Source organism: Paroedura picta, chromosome 13 (genome assembly GCF_049243985.1).
Source record: "Paroedura picta isolate Pp20150507F chromosome 13, Ppicta_v3.0, whole genome shotgun sequence".
Taxonomy (NCBI): Eukaryota; Metazoa; Chordata; class Lepidosauria; order Squamata; family Gekkonidae; genus Paroedura; species Paroedura picta.
Window position 1 is genome coordinate 24,348,354 of NC_135381.1, and position 11,920 is coordinate 24,360,273.

At 42.7% G+C, this 11,920-nt stretch overlaps 1 long non-coding RNA gene across 1 annotated transcript; it reads left to right on the top strand.

The window, feature by feature from the left end:
• The first annotated feature begins 340 nt into the window (after positions 1-340).
• On the top strand, positions 341-10,723 carry LOC143822999 (uncharacterized). Its single transcript, XR_013226350.1, has 4 exons — positions 341-603; positions 1,572-1,657; positions 9,756-9,909; positions 10,096-10,723. It is a non-coding gene; the product is annotated as an uncharacterized LOC143822999 (long non-coding RNA).
• Positions 10,724-11,920: the final 1,197 nt, after the last annotated feature.

Sequence of the window (11,920 nt, forward strand, 5' to 3'; positions counted from 1 at the left end):
ATAACTAAAGGTCTGCAAACCTGTGTGCCTGCTGACATGTGTATTGGGAAGTATCTCCTGAGCTGAAAAACAAATAAATGGCCTAGCCTGCTCGAGAAGGCTACCAACAGTTTCAGAGCGAGCTAGCACAGAGAGAGAAGCAAGTCTTGTGCCTGTCATTAATTCACCAAACACTTTGAAAGTCCATAAAAAAACTCATGCCAACATCCAACAAGGTCTTTGTAAGGAGCCTGGTATTGGCTGAGACAGTTGGTCCAGTCCTGAAGGCACCATTGTTCTGAAGTAGCACAATAAAATCAGAGTCCAGTAGCACAGGGTCAGACATCACCCGGTGCTTGCACAGGGGATACCTTTACCTTTACCTTTAGCACCTTTAAGACCAACAAAGATTTATTCAAGGCATGAGCTTTCGAGTGGAGGCACTCTTCCTCAAACTTCCAAATCTTTGTTGGTCTTAAAGGTGCTACTGGACTCTGATTTTATCTGAGGAGGTATTAGGGAAAGGAAGAGAAAAGTGAAGGACTTGCAGAGAAGAACAGAACAGAACAGAACAGAATCAACCCCTCCTCCCAGATTCTATAAGTCCTTGGGGACCTGCAGTAGGTAATTTCCCATTCTTCTCTCCATTTTAAGAGACTTTATCGTCATTTCATGCCTCGTTGAACATTCTCAAATCTCATTAAACTGTTTGGGAATGGCTTCTTCTTCTTCTTCTTCTTCTTCTTCTTCTTCTTCTTCTTCTTCTTCTTCTTCTTCTTCTTCTTCTTCTTCGGGTATTAATTTATGATGCCATTTTTTTCCACATCCCTTGAGAGCCCCACCACCACCATTATCCTCACATGTATAGAAATCTGTTGTTTCTCTGTGGGCTGCTGAGTACTGTTGCTTTTATGATCAGCAAGAGCCACTCAATATACTTCTCAAGTACAGTGTTTTGTATGCTATGAAACTTCAGGCATGAGGTGGGTTTTTCTGTTGTTCTTCTTTTGGTGTTCCTTTGTATACATTTTGCAAAATTCATTCATGACTGAAATTCAGACAGAAGAGCATCTATGTGTTTGTCTGTTTTGCCAAAAATATGGACTCATCCAAGGTCACAGGGAACTTTGAACAAAAAGGCAGTGGTGTAAGGGACTGGGAAATAATTTGCCTCTCAGCGGGGGCTCCCAGCTCTGAACGTCTAGCCCAGTTTAGGAAGCAGACATCACACAGCCTGACAGTTAATCACACAGGGCTGCAGTTCTAATAGCAGCTCAGTGCTAAGTGCTTTTGATGGGGAAAGGCACATATTTTTAGTGTACCATTCGGGGCTTAAGTGATAAAATTCTAGCAAGTGTACAGTGTGGCTGGAACTCATTAAAGTGCTTCAACACATCCATGTAAATAATAGTATAATAATAATAATTCACACCCCCATGCAATATTGTAGCTAAGATTTAACAGCACTTGAGAAAACAGTTTCATCCAAATGCTTGTATTCTGGCTCCTCAACAAATTCACATCCTGTTTCTCTTTTGCCTGTTTCATTGAAATCATCCATATTCCCATCTCTGCTTCTGAACCCTACAAAGGAGGAGTTTAGGGAAAGGCTTCCAGAAAGGTTACCATCGTTGGAATAGCGGTGAAGTTCCTCCAGAATTACAGCTTGACTACAGAGGTCAGTTTCCCTGGAAGAAGAGTTGGTTTTTATGTGCCACTTTTCTCGACCCAAAGGAGTCTCAAAGTGGCCTTCCCTTTCCTCTCCGCACAACAGACACCCTGTGAGGTGGGTGAGGCTGAGAGAGCCCTGATATAACTGCTTGGTCAGAACAACTTTATCAGTGCTGTGGGAAGCCCAAGGTCATCCAGCTGGTTGCATGTGGGGGAGCGCAGAATCAAACCCAGATCTCCAGTTTAGAAGTCTGCACTCCCAACCACTACACCAACCTGGCTTTGGAAGGTAGTCTCATGGAATCACATTCCAGCTGAATTACTTTCTCTCTACCAGAATTCTCCCTCCACAGGTTCTGTCCCTGAATACCCCCCAAGCTGCCAGTTGTTTTTAAACTTTATCCTTTCAAGGAACCCTTTCTGTAGTGGCTTCACTGTGGGCCACCTGCATGTCTGTCTGGTGCAGAAGAAAGAATTTCCTAGTCCTGCCCATGATGGTAAGTAGGTAGACCTGGCCCCTATCCACTCTACTAGCACCTGCACCTACTTTTTGGACCTATTTCTGGTTCCTTTAAAGTTTAAGGGAATGGGGGAGGTCGGCTGACAGTTATTCTGTGGGGCCAGTTTCCTCTCCATCCTTCCCACCCCTGCTGCCTCTAGGAAAGAGAATGGGGGGAACTGGAAAAATGGTCCCAAATTTTTGGGAGCTGAACAAAAATACCCCCCCCCAAAAAAAATCTCTAAATGATAACAAGGGTCTAGAAACTTCAAGATAATGAAAAATATGTTCTCCCTGAAATCTGAAATTAACACAAAAATGTTTGAAGTGCGCACCCTTTGCTTGGGGACAGTTTCGCCAATTGCAACATCTATGCTCAGAGGCACACCATGAGTCCTGGCCCCTACCTGGTGGAATGAGCTCCCGGGTGATCTGCGGGCCCTGCGGGATTTGTCAGCTTTCCGCAGGGCCTGTAAAACGGAGCTCTTCCGCCAGGTCTATGGTTGAGGCTGGGGTCAGCAAATCAGGGACATCGCTCCCCCCCTAGGAGTTGGAGTGTACGCTACTCCCCTATCCTTTCCTCTTCACCTCTTAATAATTGGGGGAGGGATGGGATTTTTAGCTGCCATATTAGTTACTAGATTGATATTTTAATGGGAATTTTAATGGGATTAGTTGTTGTGACCCGCCTCGAGCCTGTCGGGAGAGGCGGGAAATAAATCTAATAATAATAATAATAAAATAAAATAATAATGAGAGACTGCACAGCCATTCTTTCCAACTATTGACTACTCAAGCTGTTCACCTAAAATATATTGCTTCCCCTCCCACTCTCTCCTGATGAGATGGCAAGATACAAATGCCAAGCTGTCTAAATCACCCCCAATAATCTTCCAAATATGTGTCCATGCACGAGGCATTTCCTCACAAATGCCTCAGGACATAAATATATGGGGTTTGTGTGTAGGAAATGGAGCTTCCCTCAGGAAGGGGGATTATGCCTTTTCGAGATAAAATATTCGAGATAAAATTCTGAAAATTTCAGCCAAGTATCTTACAAAGTTGAACGCTTGCTACTGGTTTATACTTATTAGTCTACAAAGGTCAGTACTGTCTACTTCAGGGGTAGTCAAACTGCAGCCCTCCAGATGTCCATGGACTACAATTCCCAGGAGCCCCCTGCCAGCATTTGCTGGCAGGGGGCTCCTGGGAATTGTAGTCCATGGACATCTGGAGGGCCGCAGTTTGACTACCCCTGGTCTACTTCGACTGGCAGCAGCTCTAGGGTTTCAGATAAAGATCTTCCGCATCACATATTGCCCTAATTTTTAAAACTGGAGATGACAGGGATTGATCCTGGGGCTTTCTGCAAGCCAAGGACCGTTTATGCACTGGAGGTTTTATGCTGGGCTGCAGGCTGGAGTTTTAGTCGTGGCAGGTTGCCCCACCTCTTCCGGCACCCACACGGGGGAGCATTTGGCCCGGTACACCTCATCTGCCCCCGATTTGTGCTCCTGCATTGGAGCTGGGGCAGTGAAGTTCCCAGTGCGTAAACGGTCAAGGATATGCTGTACCACACAGCCACATCCCCTAAAATCATAGAATTGGAAGGAACTTCCAGAGTCATCTAGTCCAACCCCCTGCAGAATGCAGGAAACTCACAACTACCTGCCTGCCTACTGTGATACCAATTCCATGTCCAGTTGATGCCCCCCAAGAAAGAAAAACAGAATCTCTGGCCAGTCTGATCTGGGAAAAATTCCCCTCCTGACCGCAAAGTGGCGATTGCCATTTCCCTGGCATGCATGAAAGGAACACAAGAACTAAGCACTGGCACAATCCCTTCTGCTCATCTATTCACAATTTCCTTAAATTCATAGCATTTCTATTATATGGCTATCTAGCTTCTGCTTAAAAACTTCCAAAGAAGGAGCACCCACCACCTCCCAAGGAAGCCTGTTCTACTGAGGACCTGCTCTAACTGTCAGGAACTTGTTCTGGATGTTTAGCCAAAAATTCTTTTGGATTAATATCAACCAATTGATTCTGGTCTGACCCTCTGGGGCAGCAGAAAACAACTCTGTTTCATCCTCAATATGACATCTTATCAAATACATCCCCAAATTCCATTTGCCTTTTTAGCCACCGAGTCACACTGCTGACTCATGTTTGATGTATGGTCCACGAAGACTCCTAGATCCTTTTTGCACGCAGTGCTGCTAAGTCTCTCCCATCCTATAATATTCCATTTGATTTTTTCCTACATAAATGCAGAATTTTACATTTATCACTATTGAAATTCATTATGGTCATTTGAGCCGAGTTTTCCAGCCTGTCAAGAACTTACTGTATCCTGATTCTGTCTTCTGCTGTGTTTGCTACCCCTCCCAGTTTTGTATCATCACATTAAATAAGCACCCCTAATATTCTTTCATCCAAATCATTTATAAATATTCTGAACAACACAGGACTCAGGACAGATCCCTGAGGCATTCCACTCATCACTTCTCTTCAAGAAGACAACCATTAACAAGCACCCTTTGGGTGTGATCCGTCAACCAGTTATCCATCCACCTAACAGTAATAGGATCCATACCACATTTTACCAACTTGTCAACAAGAATACCATGTGGAACCTTATCAAAAGCTTTACTGAAATTGAGACAAACTATGTCCCTAGCAATCCCCTGATCCAGCAAGGTAGAAACTTTCTCAAAAAAAGACATAAGGTTAATCTCACGTGGCTTGCTCTTGTAATGGCTGTGTAATCAGAGTCTTCTGGGCATAAAAATGAACTCTTCTTCATCTTCTGGGCCATCTTGTTCCCTTTTTCGATCTCAAGGGTTTCCCAACAGGGCCTATCCAGCTGTTCAGCAGCAAGCATGCATGGGGATGTTTATTTTAATACTTACCTCCTTCTCTCTTCATTAAAAAAACACCCAAGGCTGAGAGCAAATCGTTAAAACATATATTATAAAAACTCATATAAACATGTAATAGCATGCTGCCAAAACAGAGCGGAAAGCATCTAATATAAGACCAGAGCAATGAAATCTAACAATAAAGGAGAGAGAAAAAGAGTAACACTAATCAGTGCATGGAAGAGACGTGGGGTGGTGGAAGGTGAAATTTATAAGAGATTAATAAAATGCCAAGTGTTATTGCAACCTTGCCTTGACCTTGATAGTCCTGGATTCTCTAATCTTATCAAATCACGAAAGCTAAGAAGGGTCAGTCCTGGTACATATTTAGATAGGAGACCACCAAGGAAAGTCTACTCCTGTTATGCAAGTACAGGCAATGGGTTTGCCATGTCAGCGCTGATTTAATGATAAAAGAAAAATAATAGTACAGTATACAAGGAATAAAAGAGCCTCTTGTGGCACAGAGTGATAAGGCAGCAGACATGCAGTCTGAAGCTCTAACCATGAGGCTGGGAGTTCAATCCCAGCAGCCGGCTCAAGGTTGACTCAGCCTTCCATCCTTCCGAGGTCGGTAAAATGAGTACCCAGCTTGCTGGGGGGTAAACGGTAATGACTGGGGAAGGCACTGGCAAACCACCCCGTATTGAGTCTGCCATGAAAACGCTAGAGGGCATCACCCCAAGGGTCAGGCAGGACCCGGTGCTTGTACAGGGGATACCTTTACCTTTATACAAGGAATACAGCAAGGTTTTTACCTAAGTTCAATAAGCTTGCTGTCAGATGAAACACTCTGGGGAGAGACATCCAAAACCAAGGAACAGAGCAGGATATCTGGAGAATATGCCATCTGACAGGCATGTGCATTAGGGACCAAGCAACTCTTCAAAAACTCTGGAGGCTTTAATGGAAAGAACCTGAACTTTAAATCAAACCTGAAGAAAAACTGTAATTCTCTCCCAAATTGGTGAGATGTGATCTCTGCGTTTCTTATGCCTCCCAGCAATTACAATGCTGCATTTGAAGTAACTATAGTTAGTAGATAGTTTTCACCAAGACAAAACCAGGGTAGTCCTCCTGGGGACACAACTTCCCCCCTTGTGGGCTGTGGTAAGGGTAATATATATAAAAAAAATCCTAACATTTTAGCATTTAAAGCATACAACCAAAAGATCATTACAATGCCAGTCATACAGATGTGAGACATTTTAAAGCAGTAATTGAAATGACTTTTATGCATACAGTGTCTAGTTGTTTATGATCTGTTTCACTGTAAGTATTTGATACCATCCCATATACTCTACTTGGTTTTGAATCAGGTCCTGGTGGTGCTCTTAAAAATCTCAATAAAAAATTGCATAATTATATAAGGCCAAACAGGGATTTTATATCAGCCATGCAGTCCTATTGCTCCATGAGTAGAAACGAGGACATTGCATTGGGCCCCCTAAACATTTATATTGGCCCTTGAAATATTTATACATTTGTCATTTAGAATATTTATGCTGCTATGCAATTCACGCTTTTTTGTCGATGACGTAAGGATTTTTATAATGCAAAATAAATTATATATTGTGCATTACCATACCTTGTAAATATTTTATTAAACACTATCATTCATGCAGTGCAAAGAGAGCATGTAGAGAACAGAAACCGGGTTCACAGTGAGATAAAAGATTTATTGTCCAATCAACGTGCAGCTTTTGAAAACAAAATATCTGGGATCAGGAAAAGAAATCGTTTAAAGATGTTCTTAGATTGCTCAGGGAAGGTCAGAATGAAGCCAGATATGGAGGGAGCAGGCAGTACCATGTGCCTCCTGGGGGTCCCCATTTTTTATACTTGCTCCGTCCCAGAAATGTCCCAGTTACAGATTCATTGAACTAAAACAAACATGTTGATTAAAGGCAGTGAGCTACAAACTAAGTGATGGAGCACCAGCTTTTGCAGGTTCAATCCCTGCCAATTCTAGTTAAAATTACTTCAGGCAACAGCTGTTAAAAAGACCTTTCTCTGCCTGAAACCCTAAAAAGCTGTCACCAAACGATGCAAAATGAAAAAAAAACTCACAATGACTTATGAAATCAGAACCAAAAAGATGTAGAAGAGTAGGATTTTATACCCTATGTTTCAGTCCCCAAAGGAGTCTCAAAGCAGCTAACAATCACCTTCCCTTCCTCTCTCCATAACAGACAACCTGTGAGGTAGGTGAGGCTGAGAGACCTTTGACTGGACTGCTCTGTGAAAACTCTAACAGGATTATGTCTAGCCCAAGGTCACCCAGCTGGCTGCATTTGGAGGAGTGGGGAATCAATCCAAGCTTGCTAGATTAGAAGCCACTGGTTTTAAGAACTACACCAAGCTGGCAATTCATACATCCCTATTAGCCATGTGGTTCCTTGGCCTGCATATTAGCAGCCTCTCAGAAGACGTCGTTACAAGGAAGGAGTGAGTGGGCTCTCCTTTGCTGGAGGTCTACAGGTAAAGACAGGATAATGGGAGCATTCGTGGGGAGAGGGTATTTTGTTGGTGTCATGGCAAAGTCTAACATCAATTCCAGCTTGAAATGGGAAATGATGAGGAGTTGTACTGGGGGAGGCTCTAATTTTCACCCTAAGCTTTGGGTAAATCCTACAGTGTCGTGCTGATGTAATGCTTTCACTTCTGGTTTTGCACTAGAAGTGACATTGTATGTCAGCATGACATCGAAGAGTCCCTGATACACTTCCTCCCAGCAGCTTGTTAAACAGCGGTAAAGATAGCTATTGGCTGGAAAAATTCCAGCTTTGGATTTATTGCACTGGATAGTGGGTTGGATGGGCCTATAAAGACCCCTCCAACTCTAGGATGTATGTTTAAGCAGCTTCTTTACCTCAAGAATCAGTTGTATGTAAATAGTGGAAGTAAGAAAATAGACAAAAGAGTTCATATTCACTATGAACTTTAGAGAATGATGAAAATCTTTGAGTTCTAGATTTCGTGGACTCAAAATCAGACAGAACTTAATGGTAGGCCCTGAAACAATTGCAGTCAAAGCACAAGGATGTATTTATGTATCTGTGTGTTCCTTATTTACATATATATGACAACTGTCATCAATACGCCTCTACCAGGCAGGCAAGTGAGCAGCAATAGTCCTTGTGGCATTGAACTTTACCAGACCATTATTCTGTAACCTCTTTGAGGTTGGTTATCCACCCAAGTATTTTCCAAATTTAGTTACTTGCTCCCAGCATTCAATTAAATCTACCTCACATGTCAATTAAGCTCATGGGCTTGAAGCTCTTCTTTTCCTTTTCCTTGAGAACTCTTCATCTTCATTTGGCACATAATGAAAATAGCTGACAGTTAGGCAGAGAAGAGAAAATTAACTTCCATGACTTTTCTTAAATAGTGGAAACAGGCACTAAAGAATTGTTCTAAATTCCCAGCCAGCAAAACGGTTGAAACTTTCTGCCCAATGTTCAAGAATTTTTCTTTGCACCTGAATCAAGAGGTCTTTCTCAGGTAGTGATCCTTAATGTGGCACCTACTGATGAGTCTCCCCCATGCCTTGACTTTCCAAAAGCAAACATAAGTCCTGGCATTCGTCCACCTCAGTGGAGCAGAAGGTGCATCAGAAGAACCCATGACGCCTCCGCCAGCAGCCATAAGGCCAGTTGGATTGCTTTGCTAGGACCAATCAGATTGCTCTGCTTAGAGGCAGCAGCTGGCTGGCTGAAAGGTATAAAAGTGCATGAGTTTGCCTGTTTTTGTCTGTTCAGCAGTTGTGCTGGAGTTGCTAAATAAAAAGAGCTGTTCTGAAGACCTGGGTGTAAACTGCACGGAGCTTTTATTCCAACCCCAGATCGATTCAGTCCCAGCCTTCTATCCAGAATGCGATTTCCGTTTGGATTTTGGGCGATTTAAATTTTCCTTCTGCAGCAAGAAGGATTGATCCGGAGTGACCCTACCTTTATTGTGCGGTATCTTCGAGTGCTGTTAATCCTCAATATCCAGATTGGGAAAGAAAGCTCCGTGGTAGAGAACCTCTGATAGGCTACACCTGGTCATGTGACACGATTGCCTTAAAGGAGAAGACCCTAATTTCTCTCAACTTCTGTCGGTCCTGGATTTCTCCTCCCTCCTCTGCCCTTTTCGATCCTCTCCCCCTCCCCTCCCAGAAAAGAAAGAGGCTCCCTGCCTGGCTCCTCCCCCCCCTTCAAGAAAAGAAAGAAAGAGGCTTGGCTCCCCCCCCCCACCTTCTGAGCCTCCCTAACCACGTGCAGAAGACTTTCCTGTTTCAATGGGGAGGAGGGGGGGAGAGGAAGACCTGAGTTCAAAGCGATCTGAATTCAACAGGATTGACAATGGAATAAACAAAGTAAGTGCAGACTCTGCCTTGGAGTCTGTGATCACTGAACCCTCAGAATTAATATTCAGAATCTTCTTTCCTGAACATTCCTGTATCCCAGGAAAGTGTTCTTCAAATCACAACAGAATTCACCTAGGAGGCAGCACCCACAAACCCATCTAGGCTTGAGCTTTCCTCCCAGTCCACAGCCCTGATCTGACCCTGACTCTGTTGCAAATTATTCTTGATGTATGTGGGGCCAGCAGGGCTTTTGAGATGCTATTTAAGCTTTGTCTTGTGAGTTGAAAAGCATATGAATATTACTGACACGTCCCCTGCTCTTCGTTGACAGCTTTATCCATCTCCTCTTGTACCTCTGCTTTAAAATGAAAGGAAGATTAAGCAAGTGGTGTGGGAAGAAGGGAGCGTGAAGTCTCACATTCAGCAGATCCAACACATCCTAGAAGTCAATGGATGTCAAAGCTGTTCTTTTTTCTGCTTTAAAAGTGAGCAGGTGACTGATTACTACGTAAAGCCCAGTACAAAAAAGCATGCAAAAGTGTTACAAAATGCAACTTTTAATTAAATTATAGGAGGGGGAAAATTTGGCTCCCTTATTTTTCAGCAAAATCTTCCACCAGCTCAGAAATCCATTGCTAAATCAATCATGTTTTGAAACTCTTCTTTTCCAGGCTAAGTGTATTATTCATAAAGAAACAGCTTTGCAAAGAGTCCATGGAGTGCAAAAAGTCTCAAGTCTCAAAAGTTCCAGGACACCAACTTCCAATTTTTGGGTATTCATGCAGCAGTGAATGCTTCCAGTGTGCAAAGAATATCAACAATGACTCCTGCTGCAGCCTAAATAAGAGTAACTTCCAAAGTAGCTCCAAGGTTACCAAAATGAAATTCATATGGCCAGTTCTTCTACAGAAAAGATTTGCTTAAAATTTCTGGTGAATATGGGACAGCTCATCCACAGGAATTTCTGAGGAAACTAAGAAGCATATTGTTTCCCTTTGAGAAATTTGTTGGAAGGTTCAATGTAACCAAGATACTAATCAATTGTGCCTGTAGAGACAGTTGAAGAGAATGGTCTTCCTTTGCAAAAATAATGTGTGGGGATTCTAAGGAAAGTTAGAAGATAGTCAAACATTTCTCAGAGTACACATGAACTGTTTCCAACTGAAATGAACTGGCAAAACAAGATTAAGAGTATATATAAAACTGTAAGGGGTATGTGCTTTGTGTAATGAGCTAGTCCTGACTTGAATGGTCCAAGCTAACCCAGTTCTGTCAGAAAGCAGGGTTAGCTCTGGTTAGTATCTGGATGGAAGTCCCTTAAGGCAGGGGTAGCCAACCTGTGGACCTCCAGATGTCCATGGACTACAATTCCCAGCATTTGCTGGCAGGGGCTTGTGGGAATTGTAGTCCATGGACATCTGGAAGACCACAGGTTGACTACCCCTGCCTCAAGGAATACCAGTGTCATTACGAAGAGGCAAGCAATGGCAAACTACTTCTGAACATCTCTTGCCTTGACAACCCCATGTGAGGCCATCATAAATCTGTTGTGACATGACAGCACTTTATACAAACATATACACTCTAAAAACTGACTACTGGTAAATATTTCTGACCTTGAAAACAAGCAAAAGGGGCATGGATTAAATGATATCCTTGATTTTTCACAGAATGTCTGAGAACAGTCTAAGTGGTTGTGGTCAGCCCTGGCCCAGAAGAAGTAGTCAAAAGAGAAGCCCTGCTGATTCGAACTAATTATCATCAAGTTCAGCATCCTATTTCTCACAGTGGCCAATCTAATGCCACATAAGATATACAATAGGAGTAGAGAGGTCAAAGCATGATGCTGTGATTCATCATTCAAAAGTGCAGCTTGGCATCCAGAAGTGTATGGCCTCACTCAGCCATTATTAGGCATCATGAATTTGTGTAACCTCCCTCTAAATTATCAGCCATCACCTCATTTCATGGCAGTGAGACCAGAAGATAATTATGTATGGTATAATTTGATAATTCTCTATTTTGTCCTTAATTGGTTGTCATCTTTTTAAGAAAATGAAATGCTTCAAAGTCTTCAGCTGTTTCTCCCAGAGGACTGTTCTAAACCCAATTATTTTGGTCACCTTATTACATACCTTTCTCATCTTTTAGAAATGGTCTGACTAGAACTGTACACGATGTTCTATATGCTCCTGCACTGAAGATGTATGAATGGGCATTACAATAAGAGGAGCTTTATTTTCAATCTGTTTTCTCATCACCCCTAACACAGAATTTGCCTTTTCACTGCTGCTGAACACTGACTCAGTATTTTATCTGAGCTATCTGCAATGACTCTAACATTTCTTTCCTGATCAGTCATCATCAGTTGAGATCCTGTCAATATAAATGTAAATTAGGATTTCCTATCCCATGGTGCATCACTTTGCACTTATAATTAGGCATGCTGAGAACGTTGTGTCAAACATGCCCACTAGGTGAGCACTGCTTCTTTGG